At 42.0% G+C, this 9,382-nt stretch overlaps 1 pseudogene across 1 annotated transcript; it reads left to right on the top strand.

The window, feature by feature from the left end:
- The first annotated feature begins 656 nt into the window (after positions 1 to 656).
- Positions 657 to 2,437, top strand: LOC307069602 (DDB1- and CUL4-associated factor 8-like; annotated as a pseudogene). Its single transcript has 2 exons — positions 657 to 801; positions 856 to 2,437. The product of its transcript is annotated as a DDB1- and CUL4-associated factor 8-like (transcript).
- The last annotated feature ends 6,945 nt before the right edge of the window (positions 2,438 to 9,382 follow it).

The following is a 9,382-nucleotide window of genomic DNA, read 5'->3' on the forward strand; positions in this document are numbered from 1 at the left end:
CATGCTAAAAAAAGTATTCATTTTTTAATTTAAAATGTAATGAACTAGTCATCGTGTATTTTATGTCAACCCTATGCCATTTTTACCAATTAGAGCTCTCAAGGTTTCCCTCAAGCTGCTTGATTTGCTGAAGATATTTCTTGTATGTCAGGAGCTCACTAGCTTGGGGACCTTAGCAATCTTTCATTGCTTTTGCCTATTTCTTCATTTCATACTGTACGTTATGTTCAAACAAAGCACTGAGAGTCTTATGGTAACTGTTTTGCCTAAGGAGGATCACTTTTGCTGATGGATCTCTAATAAGAATGTCTTCCAAAGCACAGTATGTTTCAATCTTCAATAGAACAGTATGCACAGCAGCAGACAATGTCAAATGGTTTGGGGTCGAACTCTCCAGGTTCTGGAAAACTCTAAGCAGTCTCGAAATACCGCGAGACTCGAGATGGGCCGAAGTCTATTGAACCTCACCAGCTCCCATACTTGAAACTGCCTCAACCAGAAATTGCCCCTCCCTTTGGCTTCCTTGGTTGGCATCTTGGCGCTAGGCCTACCTTTTTCGCTGCCGGCCTGTCTCACCCCGGAGCGGGCCTACTCCCTTCCTCAGGCTTCTACGACTTTTACTCACTCCAGACCGGCTAGAGCACGCATCATTAAAGATGTCTGACAACGTGAGCAGCACAGATGGCCTACCAGACTTAAAGAACAGAAGCCTGTCCCATCGCTCTGAGGAGCGTTCTGGAGCAGAGGCAGGGAGGGAGGCCTGCTCAGACGCTGAAATGAGCTTGACCAGAAATGGTGACGGTACTGGCGATGGGGGTACTCCCAGCCACGCCAGTTAAAAAAGTCAAAGCACAGCCATAGAAAGTTCAAGAGAAGACATCGACTTCGAAAGCATAGAAGACGCCGAACATTTCTTAACCAGTGACAGAAACCAGTCCCATTACCGCTTAGAAGAAGAGCTAGGAGAGGAAGAAGAGGAGGAAAAATTGGCAGAAGAAGAGCAGCCTCAGGTACAGTGCAATGAGGCTAACCCTGATCAGTATTTATCAGCCGAGGATCGGGCCCTGGAGGATTGGGTGTCTTCAGAGACATCTCTTCAGAGACATCTGTCCTCCCCCACCCTCGCTGGCAAGTCCTTAATGCTCTTCGAAAATGGCAGCAGGGTTCAAGTGCCCGATTTGTATATCAGGCCTGTGGGGCAAGAGTCTTTGTGCAGCGTTCCACTTGCAGTATGAGCTTGAAGGCCATAATGGTTGTGTCAATACTGTGCACTTTAAACAGCGTGGCACCTGGCTGGCCACTAGCAGTGATGACCTTAGAGTGATATTGTGGGACTGGGTGCGTCAGCAGCCAGTACTGGACTTTGAGAGCGGCCACAGAAATAATGTTTTTCAGGCCAAGTTCCTTCCCAACTGTGGTGATTCCACCCTGGCCATGTGTGCCTGTCATGAGCAGATACGCATAGCAGAGCTATCTGCTACACGACACTGCAAGAATACTAAGCATGTGGCCCAGCACAGGGGAGACTCCCACAAGTTGGCTCTGGAGCATGACTCCTCTTTTAAGTTCCTAACTTCAGGTGAAGCTGTCTTCGCCATTGACCTCAGACAAGGCCTGCCAGCTTCAAAAGTGGTGGTAACAAAAGAGAAGGAGAAGAAAATGGGGCTGTATACAATCTATGTGAATCCTGCCAATACTTACCAGTTTGCGGTGGGTGGACAAGATCAGTTTGTAAGTATGTATGACCAGAGGAAAATTGATGAGAATGAGAAGAACGGAGTACTCAAGAAATTCTGTCCTCGTCACCTGGTCAACTGTGATTCTAAAGCAAACATCACCTGCTTTGGTGATGTTTGCAGAGTGGCTAGGCCCGTGAGCCATGGCCCCTGAGCCTGCGCGTCCGAAAGATACAAGGGGCACAGAAATAATGTCACGGTCAAAGGTGTCAATTTCTATGGCCCCAGACGTGAGTTTGTCGTGAGTGGCAGTGATTTGGGCACATCTTCCTCTGGGAGAAATCATCCTGCCAGATTGTTCAGTTCATGGAGGGAGATAAAGGAGGGACCATTAACTGTCTTGAATCCCATCCTTACCTACCTGTGATGGCGACCAGTGGCCTAGACCACGATGCTAAGATCTGGGCACCCACAGCTAAAGTTACCACTGGCTTTATCGGCTTAAAGAATGTGATTAAGAGGAACAAGCAGGAACGAGATGAAGACAGCCTGCACCACACTGACCTGTTTGACAACCACCTGCTTTGGTTCTAATGTGTCACCTGACACAGAGAGGTCATCAGTTGCACTGGGGAGCTCCTGGAGCTGGGGTTATGGATGCAGAGTCGGATGAGTCTTCCAGTCCCTCAGATATGTCAGAGGAGGAAGAGAACCAGGAGGAGGAAGAGAACCAAGACCCTGTGCAGTACCTGCCGTCCTGAAGGCCTCAGACTCCAGCTCCAGCTAGGCATCACCTCAGAAGGCTGGACTTTAAGATTTAGTTTACTAGATTTGCTTTTTGTCTTTTATCTATTTTCAACAATAGAAACTGCCTCTTCCATCTCCTTCCTCTGCCTTCCTCCCTTCCTTCTTCACATTCTTCCTCCCTCACTTGGTTTCTTTACTCCTCTCTCTTTACCCCTTATATCTATAGGAATACATAAGTAATTTATCTATGCTTCTTTTCCTTTGTTCTCTTATGGTTGACTTCTAAATGTTCCTAATTCTGGTGGAAAAATTAACAGCCTTATTGAATCTATATTCTCATTTCTGACACTCTGAAAATGACAGTGCGTTATAAAAAGTAAGTTCTTCAACTGAGTTGCAAATTTCAGAAATGTGTTTATTCTTCAAAAGTAAAGTAAAATAAAACCATGGTCTTGTTCATTGAATACTGACACTTGGCCATACACACACACACGCATGTGCACACACACCCTCATTCTCACAGAAAAGGAAAAGGGGAGAGGTGGGTAGATAAATTCCTAACAAGGTAATTCATCCTTCTAGAAAAAATAACTTGGGTTGTCCACATTTTTTGAATCTGTATGTTAATACTGATTAATTTGAGCACAGGAGGGTGGGAAGAATTAAATTTAATCACATGACATTTTATACTCTGTACTCTCAATTCTCTTGAATTTTCATGGCTTGAGAACTCCCACAGGATTACCTTCCAAAAAGTCCCCTTGGGACTACCATCTCCTATAAGATTCTAGCCAGGAATATAAGAATTCCTAGTATTTGAAAATATATGTTTAAGCTAACTTTAATAATGACAGGGTTACAATAATGAGTTTTTTTATACTTACAGATACCTTTGATAGCATTGGAAGAAATATCCCATTAGACATCCACACATTGCTTAAAACTTTCTTTGACTGTTTATAAAAGGTTAAGTTGCTATTAAAAATGTCTTGTTTTAAGCCTTATTTAATGTAAGTTTTGGGTACTGGATGTCCAATTGCTGTTCAATAGTAATATAATTTTTGTTTTACACCTGCTATTTGTGTAAGTGAATGCAGAGTCTTGCCTTTCCTCCAACACCCCTGTGACGTATAACACACCCTTCTTTGCAGATATTTGCTGGGAAAGAAGCATGTAATAAAACATTCTATGGGCTGACCAAGGCTTTTCTTCAATAATACTCCTTAAAATGGATATTATTGCTGGCCCCTTGAAAGCAGGTTGAGAAATTTACATAATAAGATTAGATTTGGGAATGGAAAATAACTTGACCCAAGTTCCTACTGAGATTCAAAGTTAGGGACAACTGCCTGGGAATCTGGGGGCCTGTGGCCACCCCTACTGTAAGGCCAACTGGCCCGAGGCAGGGGAACGCAATCAGATTCACAGGTTGCATCAGACCGAAACTCTCCGGACCACCCAGTTCCAGAAACTGACCTGGGGACCTTTCACCCGGCCCAGCCTTCCCGCCTTTCGAGGGGCGGGACTAGCAGTCCCAAGACTGATGTAACCGGCACCAGATAGTGCCACGATACCCGAAGAGACCACCAAATAAGGAATACCTTGCGCCCTCCCAGATTCACCACACCCCTTTCCCTTCTTCCCCTATGAAATCTTGCCCAACCCTAGCCCGGGTACGACTTCTCTGGCCCCTTTCTCTCGGACCAGTGAACCTTGCCCGGGAGCGCCCCCTAGTAAAGCTCACTTGAAGCTTTCCTCTGTTTCGCGGTGCCATCTGTTAAGATCCGACCTTACACCTACCAAGGTCTGCTGTCAGGAAAGGACCTTAAAAGTCCCAAAAGAACCCAGTGACTTTGAACCAAGCACGGTGGTTTAAAACAAGACATAAAGAGAACAGAGTTATGAACTAGAATCCCAAGTTTGGGGCAACCCTGCCCAGTTGGGTGGGATGTATACTAGCAATAACATCAACAAAACATTGAAAAAAACACTTGGAATTTCTGGTGACGCTGAGTGGCAGTGGGAACGGCAAGAGCAGATTAATTATCCAGTTCTTTTTTCACCTGTTTGGCAGCAGCTTTACCTCTGTGGGGATTCTGTACTGTGAACTAAAACTTTCTTCAGATTCCCCTGCATGGTTCTGAGATTGCTTGTGCTATAAGAGGCATTTGGAGAGAGATTTGGAAGCCAAAGGTAAAACAGTACCCTTATTTGTTTTGTGCTCAGAAAGTAGGGTCAGGGGCACATTATTACTGATCTGGCTTACCTTAGTGTGAGGCAGCAGCCAGGCCCACAGCTGCACCAGCATCCCCTCATATCTTCCTTCAGCTTCACCAGCTCCATAAAAAAGAGTGCCCACTTCTCCTGTAGGGCACTCATGTCATCAAAGTTGGAGGTTTGGGGGCAGTGAAAGATCAATACACCTTCCAGTCTGTCCTTGTGGGTTCCAAGCTATTCCTCATGGCTTCCAGTCTATCCTTGCTTTCCCCACTTCACATCCATCTCTCCTTCCTGAATGCCGTGTTGACTTCGGGTTCCAGCGCCTAAAGCAAAGACAAAAAAAAAAAGCCTTATGAAGACTGCTTAACCAGCTCCCACAATTACATACTATCAGGTCCCTATTATAAGTCACCTGTTATATGCATATCACCCCCAGTGTTTCTGTTTTTCTGTTTGAACCCTGACTGATGAAACCATCCCCAACTACCTTGAACCACGTTAAGTCCCCAGACTACTTGGATAATTTGCCATTTGGAGGAGTAAAAGTCCTCTAAAGAGAAAGGTCGGACTTGATTAAGATAGACAGATAGGGCTTCCCTGGTGGCACAGTGGTTGAGAGTCCACCTGCCGATGCAGGGGACGCAGGTTCGTGCCCTGGTCCGGGAAGATCCCACATGCCGCGGAGCGGCTGGGCCCGTGAGCCATGGCTGCTGAGCCTGCGCATCCGGAGCCTCTGCTCTGCAACGGGAGAGGCCACAACAGTGAGAGGCCCGCGTACCACAAAAAAAAAAAGATAGACAGATAGATGGATATAGATAGATAGGGAGTCAAATAATTAATTTGAAAAATAAAGTTATGATTATAGGTGGAAATCCAGCTGGTAGTGTAGGTCCCAGAAAATGGAACTAATTGTTACAATTTTAATTTATGCAAATATTGCTCCTATTAGCATACAGAAGAGAGCAATGCAATATTGCTTCAGCCTTCCGTGAGATGGCGGGCAAAGCTAACAATTCTATCAAATAAGCAGGCAAAACTGCACCTTTAAATTTAATTTTTCAACATCAATTATTTTCATTCCAATATGGAATTTCTACAGGACAGTTCTGTGTAGGCCCTCGTAGTCTTTATGCAATATTATAATTGTCTCCTAATTATGCACAGAATTTAACTGCATTAAATTGTGACAGATGCCAAACTACACTTTTAAAAAGACATCTTCTGGCAGCCATTCCTTAAAAGGACAGGTGTGGAAAAGAATAGAGATGGAAAAATATATAATGGAACCTAATTGTTAAATGGCAGGCCAAAAAAATTTTGGTGAGTTCTGTTTGTCCAAAAGCAACCTTCAGGAGTGCTCATTCTACCATGTTGTGAGCCAAAAGAATAATCAATAAATTTACGATAGACTGGATCTTAGCCATCCTGTGATCAACTTCTATGAACTTCACTATCATAATTTACCTCGACTTCAGTCTCTTCAACAATAAAATGAGAGGTTTAGATTTTTAGATTTAGTTAGCAAAGCCTTATGGAGCACTTAATATATATTTCTTTACTGGACAGTGAGAGTTCAGAGATGGATATATAGACAGACCAGGTTCACAAGGAGCTTAGTACACTAGTCTCAAGCTGTGTTCTGGGGAGAACTAGGGGTTTTGGATGTTTTCATTTGAAGGGGATTGGGCAGTTTCCTATCCTGCTGCTTTATTCAAAGTATAATGTTAATTTTTCTTTCTTAGCTTCAGCAGCCTCTTTATCTCTAACTCCATTATGTAAGCAACCATCTATGGAAATAAGATACATATAAACACTATCAAGTATACAGAAGTGTAATTTCTCAACTGTTTTACATAAAAACCGTTACGTTTCCTGGCTTCCTGTTAAAAGAAGTTAACTTTCCAAAGTCATTGAGCTAAAAAGGTGCAGAGTAAGGGCTCACATAAAATTTACAACTAAATTATTGCAACAAATAGTGGTATATAGCATCATTGTTTTGGTTCATGGTAATTTGGTTTAGTTGACGATAGAAATTAAGAACCCACATCTCAAGATTCTTTCATGACATTTAAGAGTCACCTTTCATCTATTAAGGTGGCTATAGTCTCACCTTGGAATTCTGTCAGCTATATGGCAGTTATGTTAGCAACTCAAGCCCCTGAAACTGAATTATAGGCCTCCGAGGAGAACAAACAAACAACAACAGTGAACCAAAGGAAAACAAAAAATAAAATACAAAATATTAAAACAGTACATGATATGGAATGGACAGTACTTCTACCCTCAGCTACCCATTGATCTGGGTGATATTAGCTGAACAGGTTGTTGCTTATGAATCTCTGTCTAGAATCAAATTCAGATTACAGCTGAGCCTGAGTAACTGGTTCTTTTGATTACTCTGCTACAAGGCTATAATGACCCAGATATTCTAGGGACTATCCTTCTCAGCTGATAGGTACAATCATCACTGTGAAGGACTGAGATCAATGATACATAACTATTAAAATCTTGGATTATATAGAGTAGTCTCTCTTTTCTACACTGTGTTGCTATCTAAGTAAGAGACAAGGTTTGGGTCTCAGATGTTATCCTCTGAGATTAGTAAGTGGTAACTGATAGTCACACTCATGAATATTGTTTAAAAGCTTACACTTATGAATTCTTAGTGAGTAAGTGTATCTGCAAAATTTTTTTAATGTTTTTAGAAATATGGAAATAAATTTAACTTAACATCATCAGATAAAACCAAATATTTGGGGGGAAGGTTTTGTTCCACGAGCTATCTCACAGTAGCTCCCTCTCAAAAAAATCCCTGTAGAATTTTAGGGTGATAAAACTACTCTATATGCTACTGGAGTGGTGGATATATGATTCAGTGCATTTGTCAAAACTCACAGCATTGTACATCAAAAAGAGTAAACTTTAATATATGCAAACTAAAAGAAATTCAACCAGGATGTCAGGGGATCTCAGAATGGAATACACACTATGACAAATGGAACTAACTGTTATAAACGTATGACATAACCTCACTGAAGCAAGTGAGAGGAAAAGAAGTTAGCTAAATAACTTTGTCAAATGGTGTTTTGGAGGGCAACTGTAAGGCTAAAGACAAAAGAAGTATATATAAAAACTGTACTCTAGTTGGCAAATTTGTTTCTCACAACAATTCAGGTTAACTAATAATTCTCAATCTGCTTTACATATATGTCTCAGGTTGAATAAATAAGTAAATGGATGAAGGATGGTGAAAACCAGGTTTCTTATTGTCAGAGGGGGAAATTATAGATATGCAAGGAGTAAAAGTTAGACAAACTCTGCAGTACTGAATTAGAGTTGGAGATATCATTATGAATTCACTATTTAGTTAGCATAATTCATATAAAAGTAGATAAATGCAGAAATGATTATAGAAATGTGTGTATACATGGGTCAGTATACTGACATATATTTCATAGCTCTCTCCAGTGAGAGGCCCTGGCAGCAGTGACACCCCAGAAGTAATGAGCGCCACCAAGCACCCAGATTTCTAATACCATTCTGCAATAAAAGGCACCAAGGAGCCTTGGAGAAATGTCTGATAAACACTATACTGGTCCCTTCAAGGCAGGGTATATTCAAGATAAACCTGGAGCATCCTGTAGTTCCAGATAGCAAGGAAGAGGGATGAGGGTATATCAAAGTGTCACATGAAACAACTGAGAGTTCCCAATGGCCAAAGCTGGAACAACCTAACCAAAACCAAAACAAAAACAAAAACAAAACACCCAAATAATGTGGTATGACATCACAGCCTAATGTATTAGATAGAGATCCATGAGTCCATCCTGATATAAATGAACAAATAAATAAACTGGGGGTAAGAGATAAATCCCCCTATAGAATAATTCCAAATAGCATAAGTAGATACTCCTTTTGTCATGAGATGGACTTTGATTCCCTTCTCGCTTTGAGTATGGGTGGATTTAGTGTCTTGTGCTAAAAAATTAAAATATAGGGCTTCCCTGGTGGCGCAGTGGTTGAGAGTCCGCCTGCCGATGCAGGGGACGCGGGTTCATGCCCCGGTCCGGGAAGATCCCACATGCTGTGGAGCGGCTGGGCCCGTGAGCCATGGCCGCTGAGCCCGTGCGTCCGGAGCCTGTCCTCCGCAACGGGAGAGGCCCACGTACCGCAAAAAAAAAAAAAAAAAAAAAATTAAAATATAAAAAGAAGAAGAACTTTACAGTAAAGAAATCCTACACCACTTAACCAAGTGTTGGTGGTTCATATCACTAGCGAGAAAGTCACATTGATATCATATGCCTCCAGTATGCTACAAGAAAAAACCCATAACCTCTGTATAGCCATGAAGAAAATAGCAGACAACCCCAAATTGAGGAACACTCCACAAAACACCTAGCCAGTACTCTTCAAAACTTTCAAGGTCATAGGAGACAAGGAAAGGCTGAGAAGCTATCACAGAACAGAGGAGCCTAAGGAGACATGGTCACTAAGTGCAATTTGGTATCCTGGATAAAATCCTGGAACAGAAAAAGGACATTAGTGGACAAAGTGATAAAATCTGAATAAAGTCTACAGGTTAGTTAATAGTAAAGAATCAATGTTGGTTTCTTAGTTTTAAGAAATATACCAAGGTAATATAAAATGTTAACATTAGAGGAAACTGAGTGAGGGGTATGTGGAAACTCTGTATTATCTTTGGAACTTTTCTATGAATTTAAAATTATTTCAAAAAATAG

This window comes from Hyperoodon ampullatus, assembly GCF_949752795.1.
Source record: "Hyperoodon ampullatus genome assembly, chromosome: X".
NCBI classification, from domain to species: Eukaryota; Metazoa; Chordata; class Mammalia; order Artiodactyla; family Ziphiidae; genus Hyperoodon; species Hyperoodon ampullatus.